This window comes from Schistocerca piceifrons, chromosome 9 (assembly GCF_021461385.2).
Source record: "Schistocerca piceifrons isolate TAMUIC-IGC-003096 chromosome 9, iqSchPice1.1, whole genome shotgun sequence".
Lineage (NCBI taxonomy): Eukaryota > Metazoa > Arthropoda > Insecta > Orthoptera > Acrididae > Schistocerca > Schistocerca piceifrons.
This window is the reverse complement of record NC_060146.1, coordinates 173,346,838-173,365,734: the sequence shown is the minus strand read 5'-3', so window position 1 is coordinate 173,365,734 and position 18,897 is coordinate 173,346,838. Positions and strand designations below refer to the sequence as shown.

The 18,897-nt window shown below is 37.7% G+C and overlaps 1 protein-coding gene across 1 annotated transcript in view; it reads right to left on the bottom strand.

Moving 5' to 3' along the window:
• Nucleotides 1–463: 463 nt before the first annotated feature.
• Nucleotides 464–18,897, bottom strand: part of LOC124716820 — a 157,108-nt gene continuing 138,674 nt past the window's right edge. The window contains exon 19 of the mRNA XM_047243371.1: nt 464–3,966. The gene's annotated coding sequence lies outside the window, so the exon portion shown is untranslated. The remainder of the gene's footprint in view (nt 3,967–18,897) is intronic.

Sequence of the window (18,897 nt, the reverse complement as noted above, 5' to 3'; positions counted from 1 at the left end):
ACTACATGCAAAAATATAATTCTTTTTACAGGCATTTCGAAACAAGTGCACTTTTCATTGAACATAATTCTTAAGATGGTCAAAAAACTTTAAAAATAAAATAGGTATTTTCGGTTCATTTAACATCTGCCTGCAATAGCAATGGAACAACATGTGCAAATATTAATAAGTGATTATGCAGTCCTGGTACGTGGTACAAATAACAATGGTAAAAAAAAAGAAACATTATTTTAACTACCGGCTTTATGGAAATGGTAACCAACAGTAAAAAAACATATAATGAAACACACATTTACAACCCAATCTATCAACAGTCAGCTGGTATCTAAAATTAAGATTACTTAGCTTGTAACCCAATTTACTGAACAAATTTCATTATATAGATAAAATATTCCATAAAATTCTTTTTCTCTTTAAAAAAAAAAAAAAAAAAAAAAAAAAAAAAAAAAAAAAAAAAAAAAACTGAAATATTGTTCCTGAAGCTCACCCTGTAGAGATCATAGCACTTTGCTGCACTTCTTATTTCCATGACTGAATGGAAAGGGCATTTAATGCCCACAGTTGCAATTAGAAACAGTTTCCTTCTCATAGGTAGATTGAGTTGTACCATGTCTGTATTAACGTAACAAACCAGGTACGTCAATGCAGGCTGAGATATGTGTTAGCACAACTCTGTTCCATAGTTTTTAAAATATTATTTTATTAAATACATAAGTTACTGGCTGTTCTAGTTGCTATGGATATTTACCACTTTCTGACTCCAAATACTGCGGATTACAAGTAATGTATTGACTTGCCATATATTAGTAATTGCATGCTTCATCATATCGGTTTACTGTTAGGTACTTATTTTTAACTTCAAAGAAATTTTATATGAAATCTTCCTAAGCCTTCATAAATCTGTTTTAAATATGGACACAATAAGTGCTTTAGAAGGCTTTAACACACTTGTGTGTAAACAAAATTCACAAGGCACTTGCCTTAAGGAAGATACTTTGGAGATTATATACATATCATGGTAAGTTGTCACAAAAATATAAATACAGAATTTCCAGAACTATCAGTGTTTGGAGCCAAATGGCATTTCAGGCTGTCCTGGTCTTTAAAGCTGCCAGATAAACAAAGTCTTAGATGTTTGTGCTGACAACATCTATACTGAATAATTTCATTGGAAAATTCACACTGGAAGCCAGCTTAATAATACAAGTTTTGGACTGTATTCAGTGAGAGGACAATTTCAGTTAACAGTGCTTCCAATGGAAGGCTTCTGCTGTCTGCAAAGATGTACAAGTGAGATGGTGAGTACTCACACAAGTAAAGACTCAAAAGTTCTATGTGCACACATTTGCTCATAATATTCTAAAATGACTGATAATACAAATTTAGATTAACACAATATATTTTACACAGTAAAGTGAAGAAGTATTGGTATTATTAGCTGAAGGGCATCACTGTAAAAGGGGGAAACTACTTAGCAAAACCACTTCATCTCACATAGTAGTGTAATTTGATTCCTGTAGTAACTATTAACACTAGAAATTTCTGGTACGGCATGGTACTCCAACAGGATAGAAAGTCTGGTGACAACCTGATGCTATTACACAAAGTAACAAACATATACAGACTGACAAAATTTAAAGGAAGAGAAATGAAGTGGGGAGAAACACTTAACTGAAAATGACTTTCACTAACAAAGAGGTTTTACAAAGTGGAATTATGAAATATTAGAGAGATAAATAAATATGAAGCTTTTTAATTGCTTGTAACATTTCAAAATTCTACCACATTCCAGCAGCTTTACAGCCCAAAATGCCGACCTAGTTAAGACAAGATTTCAATGAATACCATTTCCCACAGGTCAAAAATAATGGTGCTACTACTCGACCGCAAATGCGGTTGGTGTATACGTACATATTTATATATTTACAAATCATTTTCATTGAAATGTATTTGATACTGCTCTTTAAAAAAAGTAAAGAGCTATTAACATTACCATTCTAATTCTTATACTGTATTTACATAACTCAGGATGATTTTTAACTATTGCTTGTTTGTTTTTACACACATTACTCCTCCTTATTGATACAAATTACAAAAACTGATGAATTAATCTTTTCTTGCCTTACTGAGTCTCATAGATTCCCAAAGATATGGGAGGAAATCTCAAATGTAGCACTACTTCACTGAGAAACAAGACACTGAAAAGAATCAATAGATTAGGAGTGACACTATGAGCTTACTTACTAAACAACTTTTTTTCTTTTTACAAGGAAACAGTACACACATCTGATGCTAACAAAATACAGATTCTTGAAAAACTGTTAAGAACAATCTTTGTAAGCCAAGAAAATACTTATTCATTAGTTTTACAATGTAATTACATCTGCCACTTTTATGAAAAGCTTTTTATTATTCAGACAGGACAAATGTAACATTTGAGCAAGCTACGTTTATAACTACAGCTCTCACATGTGACAAAAATATTTTCAGGCACAATGAAGACAAAGTGTTCTTCCAAAAAGACCTGACCCAAGATTTTTTTTTCCCTAGCCATCTGAAACAAGCATTAAAACAAGATTTCTCAGAAATTGTATTACTCACTGAAAAAATTAACTGCTCAAGGAGTCTGCCCAGAAGGAAAAAACTTTTAAATGATTTGTGTGTGACAGTGCTAAAATGTCACCAACTGTACGCATAAATAACTGTAGCCATGTTGTCAGTGATTTTCAGATTACAAGGAAAATGAATATGAAACTTTATTACAAGCAAGCTACAAATAATGCTTAAAATGTTTTCTTTTTGATTACACCAAAACTGTCTAGTACACAAACAAAACAGCATTAAAAAAAAAACGCATGGAATCTTTCCTGATTAATATCAACTTCTTGTATTCGACATTGGTTGAGAACCAAGCAAATGACACATATTTCAGTCTAAAATTACTTTCCTCTCATTTTAAAACAGTCTCTGCTATGACAACAAACAAACATATACAAGATATCAACAAATGTAAAAAATATCTTTTAGGAATCACAGCAACAAAATGCACCAACATCAATTAAATCTGTTGCAACCCCAATTCACAGCTGGAACCTTTGTATCCATATATGACGAGAAAAGGATTTTAAACATATGACAATTCACATTACTGACAAATATATTCACCAGTAGCAGCAGATCCAAAAAGACGGGCTGTAACTTTCCAGACACCTTCAAGAATCACGAAATTGAAGCAAATTCGAAGGAAATATTCACTAAAACTGATACCACAGTTCAAACAATGTCACAATTTAACATATCCTAGTTTGTTTATCACTTTTTGACTATATCAATACCTATGCGAGATTTTGCACATGTGCACACACTTAAGTACATCACTTTCTGCAATGCCCATGAGAATCATGGGCATCCACTGTACATGAAGAGACATTCTCTATACACACAAATTTCCTAAAACTGAATCAAATATTAACATCAGTCCATTCCACAGATATAAGTGAGTGAACAAGTTCTGTGATAAACCTCCTATGACAGTTTTAAAAAGCTAAAATGAATTGTCTCTATCAGAAATATCACATATAACAATGGTATCTTGTTATCTACCTGTAGTTACTTCAGTGCTTACAAACTGGCAATAATTCATAAAAATAATCTTACTCCACACCACTACAGGGCAAAATTTCAATAACAAGTCTTTACAGATATTGTCAAATACATGACAGGAAATAAAGGCACAAATGTGCCCACGACAGGTGAAAAGTGTATGAAGCATTTAAGCTCTGACAGAGCAACAGTTTACTAAATACCAGTGGATGAAAATCGGAGGCAAAGTGAGCAATGCTTTGCACAATTTTCATAAAACCATTTCACGCCAGTGCCTATGTTGTTGACAATCAGCTTCCATCTGATGTGTACGTTGGAACCAAGACTGCTGTAACGTAATAGCACTTTGATGTCATTGGTCACCTAGGATAAAAAGCAAATTTGGAGATGAGTTAGTTACACATTTTATACATCATGTGCATGTCATAAGTTAATGCTTAACACTAAATGTTTACATATTTGTGTGTGTGTGTGTGTGTGTGTGTGTGTGTGTGTGTGTGTGAGAGAGAGAGAGAGAGAGAGAGAGAGAGAGAGATTAATGACACAAATAGGGCAAATTACCTGACAACAGTAACTGTTACTAGTGACTTGAAATATTTGTTGTGACCAGATGTGTTGCATTTTTATCACAAACACCCTTATGAATAAACAAATTTTTGCAAATAAAGTGACCCCTACACGATACAAACAAGGATGGATGTTGAATATTGACTAATTTCAGGCTCTGCCCATTTCTGTACGTCACATATTTTGTATTTGGGGTATACTTGGTGTTGGCAGTTCTATTTATGTCATCACACTTCAGGTGTAGCTCAGATCTTCATTATCCAGCATGATCAGATTCATGTGAGTCATACTGGCTTATTTTATTGTAGGTGTTACAAATTTGGCAAATGTGTCCCAAATACAAAATATGAGGCTTGTGAAAATGGACAAAGCCAGAAACCAGTCAGCCAATATTTAAATAGAAAATTACATGCAAACAATATAAAAAATATGTTTTCTTCAATATGAGGGCTCCAAGACACGGCACCCTGAAAACTTTTATAAGGATGTGCGAAATATTTTCATAAGTTGGTGCTCTTTTCTGAGCTCATAATTGCTCGCTATAAATATTTGCAGAGGCTTCCAAATTGTGAGGGGCAATGACATGTAGTGTGAAGCTGGTGGCAAACTTACTATAATTGTGGGGCACACAACTGTGAATGTGGCCATCGCCTTCACTGATTCCGAGGGTTTCCCAACAGCCAGTGTAGAAGAAATGGTTACATGCAGCTTCCTTGCTGACAGTTAATATTTAATGGATGTTCTTACATTGTGAAAAACATTCAACTCGGTATCAGACAGGGAATATACGACCTGGGACAACTGGCAGATTTGGGAAAAACCTGGAAATTTTTTCATTTGGGAGAAAACCAGGAATTTTTTAGAATCCCAGGATTTTTTTGTTTTAGTTTTCAGTTAAATTTTCGTAATTTTGAGTGGTAAGAAATAATACTCAAAAAAGGATATTACTGTGTCCCGCTACTGCAGAATAATACTGTAGCAATTTAAAAAAAAATTAAGTTGCAAAGGAAATGTGTCAGATACAACAACAAAGAAACAGTACTCATACAAGTGTTTGCCAGCAGCAAAATGTGTCAAAGCCTTTAGGAAGACTATGCAATACTTCATAACAACAAATTGCCTCCGATGAGTATGACATCACAACTTTTTACATTAAATTTGTGCGTGCAGTTGCGAGCGGGCCCAAGCGCACGCGCTGTTGATCATTCATGTGTGGTATCTTCTCCTGCTTCGAGCTAGTGAATGTGGTTGTTAGCTGTATAAGCAGTAGCAGCAAGCAGCAAGATGCTTCCCAGAAAAATTTTACTGGCACGCACAAGCTGCCATATCCACTGGGAGCAAACCGAGGTATCTGCACCAGGCGGCAATTTCAGTCAAGCTTAATTGTCTTGCAGAATAATTAAGTTACTTTTGTCAATTTGCTAAAGTGATACGGTTTTTATTAATCTTTTCCGATAAGGCTGTCAATTTATTTGAAACGAAGTATTTAATTCAACACTACTGGCTAGTTTCAACTGTTCGCTGCATTTCAAAAGATCATGTTTTCATCTTCTAGCAAGTATGGCATTATACCAAATATTAGATAATACTGTATGGTACTCCAAGAAAATTTACAACCAAATCTGGACATACGAATGTGCACTTTAAGCTGAATTATGCATTTTAGCATGGTTCACGAAATTCCGATGCTCTTGGAATATCCTCTGATGTCTTGTTTCTTTTATGACATAATGTAAGATCTAATAATGTTTTACTCATATGAACCTAAGGGCTTCCTGCGTTATCATAGCTGCACAAGGGCGGTGATGCCTGTTATCTGGTGCTCTCTGGCAACTGCTAAAAGGAACTTCTTTCTAACTGGTCGCAGGAAAATATTGTGAATGATTGATTGAAAAGCGTTACTTTCAAAGTAAATTTCCTTTTACACAAGATGAACTGTGTGCGATGAATTTCTAAACTCTCAGAGCATTTGTCTCTCATTTAAAAATCAACTCTTCGAGGATGACCATTTAGAAAAATTTCGAACCCAGAAAATCGGACATTTATGTTGTTATTCAAATTTCACTGGCACATCTGTGTGATGTATCTTACAGTGTAACATGCGCAAAAAAGATCAATATTACACGTGAAAGTTTAGCTTCTCTTGCAGCTTATCAATCGTCGATAACAATATTATATGTGAAAGCTTTGCTTTTCTTGTAGCATCACTATGTATATTAATTTAAACCATTCACTTTTCCTATTTGAGTGTATGTACTACTTAACAGTGATAATGCTATTGGCTGACTACACCACGTGTCCTATGCTCTGAATATCTGCTGTATCGGGTGGCGAGATCATGTGACTTGAGGTATGACTGGCTTACAAAAGCACATCGCAATCTCTATTTAAATGCTTCGGAAAGTAACAGCATGTTTGGTGGAATCCAAATTTATACTTTTGTAATACGAAAATATGCAGCGGACACGTTGCTGCACATCAAAGATCTTTCCAAGAGTTGCAACCATAACCATTCAAAAGATTGACAAGTTTTACATTTCTGAGGAAAAGTATACTGTCACTTAACATGGAAAAAGTGTATTTTTAACCGGGAATTCGGTAATTTTCTTTCATTGTCCATTTATACACCCTGATCAGAGTTTGATGTATTAAACTGTTTCTGCACAGTTATGTAACTACACTCCTGGAAATGGAAAAAAGAACACATTGACACCGGTGTGTCAGACCCACCATACTTGCTCCGGACACTGCGAGAGGGCTGTACAAGCAATGATCACACGCACAGCACAGCGGACACACCAGGAACCGCGGTGTTGGCCGTCGAATGGCGCTAGCTGCGCAGCATTTGTGCACCGCCGCCGTCAGTGTCTGCCAGTTTGCCGTGGCATACGGAGCTCCATCGCAGTCTTTAACACTGGTAGCATGCCGCGACAGTGTGGACGTGAACCGTATGTGCAGTTGACGGACTTTGAGTGAGGGCGTATAGTGGGCATGCGGGAGGCCGGGTGGACGTACCGCCGAATTGCTCAACACGTGGGGCGTGAGGTCTCCACAGTACATCGATGTTGTCGCCAGTTGTCGGCGGAAGGTGCACGTGCCCGTCGACCTGGGACCGGACCGCAGCGATGCACGGATGCACGCCAAGACCGTAGGATCCTACGCAGTGCCGTAGGGGACCGCACCGCCACTTCCCAGCAAATTAGGGACACTGTTGCTCCTGGGGTATCGGCGAGGACCATTCGCAACCATCTCCATGAAGCTGGGCTACGGTCCCGCACACCGTTAGGCCGTCTTCCGCTCACGCCCCAACATCGTGCAGCCCGCCTCCAGTGGTGTCGCGACAGGCGTGAATGGAGGGACGAATGGAGACGTGTCGTCTTCAGCGATGAGAGTCGCTTCTGCCTTGGTGCCAATGATGGTCGTATGCGTGTTTGGCGCCGTGCAGGTGAGCGCCACAATCAGGACTGCATACGACCGAGGCACACAGGGCCAACACCCGGCATCATGGTGTGGGGAGCGATCTCCTACACTGGCCGTACACCACTGGTGATCGTCGAGGGGACACTGAATAGTGCACGGTACATCCAAACCGTCATCGAACCCATCGTTCTACCATTCCTAGATCGGCAAGGGAACTTGCTGTTCCAACAGGACAATGCACGTCCGCATGTATCCCGTGCCACCCAACGTGCTCTAGAAGGTGTAAGTCAACTACCCTGGCCAGCAAGATCTCCGGATCTGTCCCCCATTGAGCATGTTTGGGACTGGATGAAGCGTCGTCTCACGCGGTCTGCACGTCCAGCACGAACGCTGGTCCAACTGAGGCGCCAGGTGGAAATGGCATGGCAAGCCGTTCCACAGGACTACATCCAGCATCTCTACGATCGTCTCCATGGGAGAATAGCAGCCTGCATTGCTGCGAAAGGTGGATATACACTGTACTAGTGCCGACATTGTGCATGCTCTGTTGCCTGTGTCTATTTGCCTGTGGTTCTGTCAGTGTGATCATGTGATGTATCTGACTCCAGGAATGTGTCAATAAAGTTTCCCCTTCCTGGGACAATGAATTCACGGTGTTCTTATTTCAATTTCCAGGAGTGTATAATCTACTGTAGATACCTCAAACAAAAAACCATGCCCCATGGTTGCAAGAAAGCAAAGGTCACACCTGTCTACAAGAAGGGTAGCAGAAGTGATCCACAAAACTACATTCTAGTAACCTTGACATCCGTTTGTTGCAGAATCTTACAAAGAGAGGCCCCCAGTAATGGAATCATGGAATCACCTTTTGAAATCATCTATACAGTTATGTAGGTTATGGTCCAAGGTTCACACCCTGTAGCCATTCATTCTGATGGGCCCTCATTTGTGAGTAATCAACAAAACATTTTTTTTAGAATTCTGCATGATGCTCTGTAGCTTTAAAAAATAGAAACATTAAACAGACTGGTTGCAGAGCATAACAGTTAAAGGTAAATTCCTCACATGCTAAATGTTGTGGTTTGTATCTCTTCACATGCTTTGAAATTTGTTATCTCTAAATCTTTATCAAAATGAGGCTGATCGTTATTTTTATTCAGTTAATTGATGTTAATGTAATTTTTTTGTTTCTATTTGTTTGTCAGCTTTTATTTTTCTTCCTTTCGTTTATTTCCCACTTTTAATCTTTGGTCACATGATTTTAATTACTGTTATGTAATAACTTCACTTCAATTTACTCCATTTCATCATCTTATATTTTTGTCCATGTTACTGCATTCATGATGTTTTTCCTCATTTTACTGGGAATTCCTTTCTTTCATTTAACCCTTCTACATTATTTTGTCCATGGTACAATGAGAATTTATGTTTTAAATGTCTGTGTGAAGATTACCATAAAAATGTATATCTTGTGATGAGAAATACATATTTGGCACCATTGCAAGATCAATGTGAATACATTATTTCATCTTCTGTTTTTAACAGCTAGATCAGCATTTTCAAATGTTTAAATGTTATGAAAGATACATAAAAATAATTAAATTTGCAGGCACAAATATCACAAGTTAAAAGAAGAATAACAGGGAGAAAAAATGAGACCAAATTAAAAAGTTAATACAATGATTAATATGATGTGACAAAGGAATAGAAATAAAAAACCAATTAATTGAATAAAAATAATGATCAGTCATTTAAATAAAGTTTTTAAAACAGAAAATTTACAAATGCCTGAAGAGATGTGAACCCACAACCTTTCACATGTGAGGACTTCGTACCGTAACTGTTATATTACACAACCAGTCTGTTTAATGTTCTTATTTTTAAAGCTGTAGCGCATTACACAAAATTCTGAATTTTTTCTTCTTCCCACTGATTAAAAGCAAATGAGGGCTCACAAGTGTGAACGGGTGCAGGGTATGATACCTTGGACCCTAACCTACATCAACATATAGATGATTTAAAAAGAAAAGTCAGTTCCACTGATATGGCTGTCTCTTTGTAAGAACATATTCTGAACTTTCACATAATTAGGTATCTCGAGCAGACTGACTTCCTCCATGCCAACCAGCATGGATTCTGGAAACATCAATCGTATGAAACCCAACTCACCCTTTTCTCACATAACATACTGAAAGCCATGGATCAATGCAGCAGTTAGATGCAGTATTCCTCAATTTCTGTAAAACATTTGACCTGGTACAGCATCTACGCTTATTATCAAAAGTATGATCATATAGGGTACCAAGCAAAATTTGTGTCTAGGGAGAGCACAGCATGTCACCTGGGATGGGGAGTCATTGACAGGTGTAGAAGTAATTTCGGGTGTGCCTCTGGGAAGTATTTTGGAACCCCTACTGTTTATATTGTATATTAATGACTATATGGGCAATATTAATAGTAACTTCAGACTTTTCAGAGATGATGTATTGATCTGTAGTGAAATACTGATAGAAAGAAGCAACACAAATATTCAATTGGATTGTGATAAGATTTCAATGTTGTACAAAGATTTATGACTTGTTTTAAATATTCAGAAATTTAAAACTGTACACTTCAGAAAATGAGAAAACATTCTAGGACTACAATATCGATAATTCACAGGTGGAATTGGTCAATTCATATACATACCTATCTGTAACAATTAGTAGGAATATGAAAAGGTATGGTCAGAAAGTCTCGGTTGCTGGTAAAGTAGGTGGCAGACTGTGGTTCACTGGCACAATACTAGGGAAGGGAAGGCAGTCTGAAAAGGAGACTGCATGTCAAACACTCTTGAGACTCATCCTAGAACATTACTCAAGTGTGTAGGACCTGTACTAAATAGGACTAACAGGAGATACGGAATGTATACATGTAAGGGCAGCACGACTGGTCAAAAGTTAGTTTGACCATGGGAGAGTGTCATACGGATGGTGAAGAAACTGATCTGGCAGACTCTTTAAGACAGATGTAAACTATTCCAAGAAACCTATTCACAAAGTTTCAAGAACCAGATTTAAATAACAACTCTAGGAATATATTGTGTTGTCTTCAGCCAGGAGACTGGTTGGATGCAGCTCTCCACATTAGTCTATCCTGTGCAAGTCTTATCTCTGTGTAACTACCACAACTTATATCCATTTGAACCTGCTTACTGTACTCAGGCTTTAGTTCCCCATTATATTTTTTATCCCTTTCAAACAACAAATTGACAATGACTTAATGCTAAACCACGTGTCCTATTAACCAATCCCTTCTTTTGGTCAAGGTATGACATAAATTTCTCTTCTCTCCCATTCGATTCAGTACCTTCTCATTTGTTACTTAATCTACCCATCTGTTCTTCAGCATTCTTCTATATCACTGTATGTCAAATGCTTTTATTCTCTTCTTGTCTTAACTGCCTACTGACCACATTTCACCTCCATACAAGGCTGCACTCGAGAAAAATAACTTTCGAAAAGACTACAGCTGAATTTATATGAGATATTAAGAAATTCCTTTTTTCAGAAATGGTTTACTTGTTATTGCCAGTCTGCATTTTATATCTTCCCTACTTTGGCCATCATCAGTTATTTTGTTGCCCAAATAGCATAATGCAACTACTACTTTTAGTGTCTCCTTTCCTAATCTAAACTCCTTCGGCACTGACTGGTTAATTCACTTACATTCCATTAACGTAGTTTTATTTATGGTCATCTCATAGTCTCCTTTCAACACATCATCCATTACATTCTACTACTCTTCCAAGCCCTTAGCCATCTTTGACAGAATTAAAATGTCATCAGTAAACCAGAAAGTTTGTACTTCTGTTCCCTGAAATCTCAAATTTCCCCTGGTTTTCTTCACAAGTGGTTCAATGTGCAGACTGAATAACATTGGTGATAGGCTACAGCCCGGTATCACTCCCTTCTCAACTTCTGCTTTCCTTTCACTTCCTTTGACTCTTAAAACTGCAGTCTGGTTTCTGTGCAAATTGTACATAACCTTTAGGTATAAGTATTTAATCCCTGCTATCTTCAAAATTTCAGACAGTGTCATAAGCTTTCTCCACATCTCTAAATGTTATGAGTGTAGTTCTGCATTTCTTCAACCTATTTTCTAAGGTAAGTCTAAGGCTTGGTATTGCCTCACCTCTAGTTACATTTCTTCAGAATCCAAACTGATCATCCCAAAGGTCATATTATACCAGTTTTCTCCTATTCATAATGTGTGTCATTATTTTGCAACCCTGACTTATTAAACTGATGATTCCACAGTTTTCGTACCTGCAGCACTTCCCTGCTTAGGAAATAGAATTACTACATTTTCCCAAAGTTTGAGGTATTTTGCCCATCTTGAGGGATCTTGTTTCCACTTAGGTCTTTCTGTGCTCTATCAAATTATTGATGCAGTATCATTTCACCCATCTCACCTTCACCTACTTCCTCTTTCTATAACACTGTCATCAAGTTTGTTCCCTTTATATAGATGCTCTATTTCTTCCACCTTTCCATCTGAGCTCCTAATACTCAAACAGCTTCTTCTTTTATCTCTAACTACACTACAATAAACTAAACTAAATTCCACTGGGACAGGCCTTGGAAGGCCCAATAATACAAATCAATTACAGTGTCATTGGATGTGGATATGGAGGGGCGTGTATTCAGGACGCTCTCCTGACTGTTGCCAGCTTTCATGACCGGAGCCACTACTTCTCAATCAAGTAGCTCCTCAGCTGGTCTTAGAAGGGCTGAGTGGACCCTGCTTGTCAACAGAGTTGAGCAGACCCGGACAGTGCTGTCCGAGTGCTAGCCAAGCCCAACAGTATTCAACTTCGGTGATCTGATAGAAACCACTCTAACCATCGGTGCAAGGCCGTTGGTTTCTTATCTACATAGGCCTCCTTAATTTCCCTATATGTAGGATCTGCTTTTCCTCTAGCTATGCATGCTTCTAGGGGCTTGCATTTGTCCTTTAGTCTCTTCCAAAAATGATAGCCAAGGTCTTTGTGGCATGCTTCTTTTGATTTGTTGAGCAAGGTGATCTAATGCCACAGCATTGCCTGCTATTCTGTCCTCATTTTTGGGTCAGATATGGATATCTCATCACTCATCACAATTTTCTTCAGCTGACTATCTCCTGTCACATCGAACTCAAAACATTCTCTTAAATGTTGTAAACAGTTATGTCATCAACTAACAAAGACAACAAACATTTCTTTGCAAAACAGTGTCATACTTCAAATGAATGTCGAGCGTCTAGTGAAAACACTTCAGCTACAAAGGATTTGCAAGTAAAGAAATTCATCACAGAAATGTAAATGACTATTGCACCATCGGATTCTTCCGATGTAGATGATCCATAGGATGTAGGTAGGCTTCATGAAAATGATTTTAGAGTATTATTGGTTGTTTCAGCATTAAAAACTTTAGTGTAATTTTTGCATTAAAACACATTTCAGAAAGATGATAATGGTTATTTTTTGTAAAACTACTAAGAAACTCTGCTATTTTAAACTTAATATGTGAGTAAACATGAACCTACTCCCACTTTTTCATATAAAATGATTGTCCGCACAAATTTCACACACATGGCGATTCCACAGAGCGTAACTATCATCTGTAGCATGATTTACTTGTATGAAGAAAACCAGTGTGTCACTCCGTAATGTACCCTTGTAATCACTGTAACTTTAATTTTACAGTTTTCCTTATTTTACAATAAAATAATCATAATCCACACAAGCGGGTAAGTGCTGAAAGAGATCACTGATGTATTTAAATATTTTACGTCCTGCAATGTGAGGATGTGTTGGTTCGGCATGTGAGAAAGGAGAGGTAAGGGGGAGAAAGTGGCAAATTTTGCACAATGGATTCTTGGATGTCAATCACATGGCATAGGGCCATATGTAACGACTGGAAAATGTAACATTTTTGGTGAAACTCGCATCTCTTTTTGGGAAAATAAACATCTAATCTTTTGTGTTTTTACTTGATTAAGCATGCATATTAAAAGGTTGAGCATTGGGAAGCTTTCTGGCTGGAACGTTTGCTTTTGCAAAAACTTTAAGTATTTTATTTTATTTTTTAAAAATTGTCTTTGCTTGTTTTCTTCTTTTGGCTCTATTTAAGCTGTCAACAAGTGAGTGTTTCTGTTGAGTCCCTGCCCTGCAGTGTTTTCCTGCCACCAAACAGAGTGCTTCTCTTATTCAAGGTGTTTCTCAACATTATTTTGTATTTCCCACCCTATTCTATAATTACAAAACCTGCAGAATACTGCTTTAGATCTTTCGTGTGCATTATAGCCGTGCAACCCATACCTGATAATACTACATATAGAACAGACAGAAGGTACTTAGTGCAGAAGTAGGACCGGAATGGAAAATAACTGCATTCACACTTTTGGAGCAGACTTTCTGTCTGGTCGAAATGCAATGATGGGTTTCGTTTTCTGGTCACAATAGTGCAGGGTGTGGACACTAAACTTGCAGTGTGCTGTGAGCCTAAGCAAACTAAATTATGACCACCATAGGGGAGAGGAGTGGCGTGGGGAAGGTAGACCTGTCTCCCTCTCACAGGGCACACTGGTGTGCTGTGTTTCTGCAAAATCAGAACCAACACACTGTCACAGGGATAGCAAACTCGTGGTTTTTTGTAGGTTAACTGAACTCTGTTCTGGACCAGAGTGAATCTCTTCACTCATTTCGAAAAAAGAAAAGAAAACAATGAGCAACACAAAACACAAGATATCTGGTAATGACTATCACAAAACTGCTTGCTGAGGCTGGCAGTGTCATACACAATGTAGCTCAGGCCAGACCTCTACCCGTATTTGATGCAATCACAGTTCAAAACAGGCACCACTGGATACTGCCAGATTCAAGTGTCCCCACTGTATAAACTTTTGAACTTTAGCTAGCGGACAAACATACATGTTTCACTGTTGTAGAACGCTAAGTCCCATGGTTGAGTCCTACCTTGTACTGCTAATAAAGACAGTGTTCAAGCACCAACCATTAGTATGGCACCAGGGCATCAAGAGCACTGGTACATCATTGGGTTCATGCAATTTTTATTTTGCAAACAGGTTTTTGTGGAGCTTACCTTTACAAACCGGGGTTCATCAAATGAGATGATGTGCAATACCATACCCAAAAACTGGTTACATTTTCAATATTTATATGCAGAAAATAAAGCACTTTCAAATTGTGTCTGATAAAATAGTTCACCTGGATACAACTTGCTATGAAATAGCATTTATTAGGTATCTTGAGGCAGAATTTGCAGCTATATTTGCATTTAGTGCAGCAAATGCAATTCTTTTCTCATTGAAAGAAAAGATCAGTTGGTGGGACACACCCTGAGGCACCAGGGAATTATCAATTTGGTAATGGAGGGAAGTGTGGGGGTAAAAATTGTAGAGGGAGACATCGGCTAAGCAGGTTCAGATAGAAGTAGGTTGCTCTAGCTATGTAGAAATGGAGAGGCCTGGACAGGATAGACAAGTACAGGGAAATGCATCAAACCAATCTTCCTACTGAAGACCACAGCACTAACAGAGTCAACACTATTATTGATGTTTATGATTTTTTTCATTTCACACATCTGTATCAAATTTTAATCTTCGCGCAACCAGTAATTGAAAATAGCTTTTAATAAAAACAACATTTTAAGATTCAATAATTCTTAAATAGCATTTCCACTTGTTAATATGGAAAGCAATTAAAAAAAGAACAAGACTGAAGCTGTAAAATAAAAACTGCTGAAGGGATTGTGATGTCACTGCCTAAAGTGCAGTGCCTATAACAGCATTGAGGAACATGGGAACACACCCATGTGATGACAGAGTCAGTACATCACTGAAAATAGTGTAATGCAGGCTTCAAAAGAAGAGTAATAGAGCATAGTACACTTTCAGACTTCGGAAGGACTGCAGGGAATGAAAATTCATTAAAAAATAGCAAATGTATGAAGAGCATTGCATGTCTGTTGCAAGCGACAAGGCTCAGAACAAGTGATTCAAGGAAGGACAGATGTCGCTGACCGACAGAGCATGACCTGGAGTACTACACCTCAATACTGATGCCACTGTCGAGCAGTTAGATGCACTTGATAATAAAGACCAGTGAGTCACAGTGGCAGCTGTTGCGCCAGGGGTCAGACTGAGTTTTGAATTGCAATGGACACATAATGCTCTCCGTACATCTGTGTCTTTCTTCAGTGAATTTCTGTTCCCTGAACTTCTTCCGGAGTAACATCCCTTTGCTCTTAACAGAAGGTCCATTTATCTGTTTTCAGCACTACCGAGTCCAGTGGGTCAACACGTGCACGTGGTCGTTAATTGTCGAATGGGTGTGGCCATGTCCCTCTAGTGGCAAGTTTGAGGCCTCAGTGCTCTTATAGAGATGACACCTTTTTCTGTAGGCAACAGAATTACGCTTCACTTAGTGTTTTTCATTTTATGACCTCCAGCTTGTTGATTTTTCACAACAGCTAACTTCATTAAAATAATAATAATAATAATAATAACGTATAAGATCATGTCAAGAATACTATACAACCGCTGTAAAGATCAACTAGAACTGGAACTGGGAGAATATCAAGGAGGATTTAGATCCTGGAGAAGCTGCCCAGAACAGATAATCACCTTGATGTTAGTTATGGATGTCTACAAAAGAAGGCAAAAACAACTAGTCATAACCTTTGTAGATTTCAAAAAGGCGTATGATTGCATCCATAGATCTTCAATGATGAAAATATTAAGGAATTTTGGACTTCATCCTAAATTAATAAAAATGATACAGTTAACCTTAACAAACACCAAATCCAAAGTAAAATTTAGAGGAGAAATATCTGAACCATTTACGATTAAAACAGGGTTGAGACAGGGAGATTGTTTATCACCATTGCTATTCAATTGTGCTCTTGAATATGTAATGAGAGAATGGTACAAGGAAAATCCTATGAATATTAAAATTGGAACTAAGAAAGATAAAATAAACCTAAATTGCTTGGGATTTGCTGATGACCTAGCATTACTAGCTAATAATATTCAGGAAGCCACGAAACAAATAACAAGCTTACAAAATATAGCACAAAAATTAGGACTCCAGATATCATTTGAAAAGACTGAAATAATGGTAACGGATCCACTTGTAATAGATCACATCACAGTGAACAATAGGGAAATTAAAATAGTGAAACAATTTAAATACCTGGGTGAAATTATAACACATAAATTGGACGAGAAACCTGCATGGTGAGCAAGAACTAATAAAATGATAAAAGCTCAAAAACTAACATGGTCTACGTACAATAAAAAATGTCTATCAATTAAAACAAAATTAAAACATTACAAGACGGTGGTTCAACCAGAGGTTACATACGGAAGTGAAACTCTTTTTAAAGTCACCCAGAAAAACAGAATTGACAAAATTTTAAAAGTAGAGAGAAGAATTGCTAGAACATGCATAAATAAGAAATATCAAAAAGCTGGGCAATGGCGGATAGTTCCAAATGAAGTGGTATACAGAGAACTGGAGCCCATCACTGATACTATACGAAAGAAAAGGATCTCTTTTTGTGGTCACATTCTGAGGACACCAGAAACCAGATTATCAAGGAAAATTATTGAAAAACTCTGGAATTTGAAACAACAAGGAGGATGGCTTAAGGAAATAAGAGAGGATATGGAAGAACTGGAAATAACTCTGGATGATTTGCAGAACAAAACACCAAATTTAAAGAAGTTGAGGGACACAGAAATAAGATTTAAACCAAAAATTGACAAACGACATACAATGAAAAGGGTATTTACAGATAAGGAACGACGAAAAGCATCGGAACGAATGAAGAGATACTGGGCCACTCGGAAGGAGAAAATACCAAAGAAGAGGACCAGAAATGATTGACTGAAGTGGTCCAATGAGGCCGTAAAAGCAGAATAATAATAATAATAGTAATAATAATTAATAATAATAATAATACACACGAGCAGAGTGGTTGGCTATCCACATCCAATTCATGATTTGTTGTGTTAACGTAACGTATCATGAATTGGATGTGGATAGCCAACCACACTGCTCATTTGTAATTTCTTATGATTTGCAAATGAAGTTAGCTGGTATTGTGTTTCACTCCCAGCAATTCAAACTCAAGTATTAGCTTCCAGCCTAACCATAACATTGGAAATCGTGATACACTTGTAAAATAACAGCAAAATATTTGTGACAGATTGCATTATAAGACTAAACGATTCTCACAGGCTACCATATACTGTCATCCACTCAGCTGCGAACAATGATACTGAATCACCAACAGCAGCATGCAATGGAAAAGCTACAAACACTGTAAGTGTACTTTGGCCATGAAGAAAATCAACAAGAGCAAGTCTTCACAGTCCCCTTGCTAGACCATTCCAAATACTACAGTCTTCAGATATACATGGACATGCATATTTTCTGCTGTTAAGTGCCCACTTCCCATTAGGCAGTTGTCTCCAGATCCAACCACCTCCATTTAATTTTCATTATGGCCATAATTATGTATTCCACTGAAGTCCTGTCTGTCTGTTTTCCTGTCTCTCCCAGTAAATCCCAACACGCACATCTCTGCCGCTTGCTGGGCAGCCCACAGCTTTGTAATATTCTTTTTTGGATTAAAAATGTGTGTCAGACTGATTTAAACTGACACACTGCCTGGAAACTTTCCTCTTTGCACAGATCAGAAACTCAAGTTTTGAAAATCCAAATTTGTTTACCAAACGCACTCCAGGCCTGCTTATTCTTTATACCCCCCCGCCTCCCAAGTCCTTGGCTAACTTCCCTACAGACAAAAACTCGTCAACAGGTCCCAGTACTTAGTTGTTAACTCATACTAGATTCTTTTCAATGTACTGATAACACATTATTTTAGTCATATAATAACTGATTAACAAGCCTATTTTCAAACTCATTTTATGGAGTTCTTCCATTTGTAGTTGAACTTTTATATTGAGCTCAAGGACTTGGAACCATCAGTGTACAAAAATATGCTATTGGCAAGTTGTGAGCGAAGTTCGAGAAATTTGCAGCGATAGGTCAGCTTGAGAATTGAATCCTTCGGAAACGAGCTAAGGCCAAAATGAACAAAAACCTGTGCCTGAAGCTAAGGTGGTGAAGGGCTCTCACCTATTCAGAAAGAAGCAGGTGACGAAAGCGGACGCCGGAAGGCCGCAGAGAAGAAACGTACATGTCGTATTGGTGGTCAAGAATGTCATAAAAAAAAGGGTCAAAGGTGGGTGAGCTGT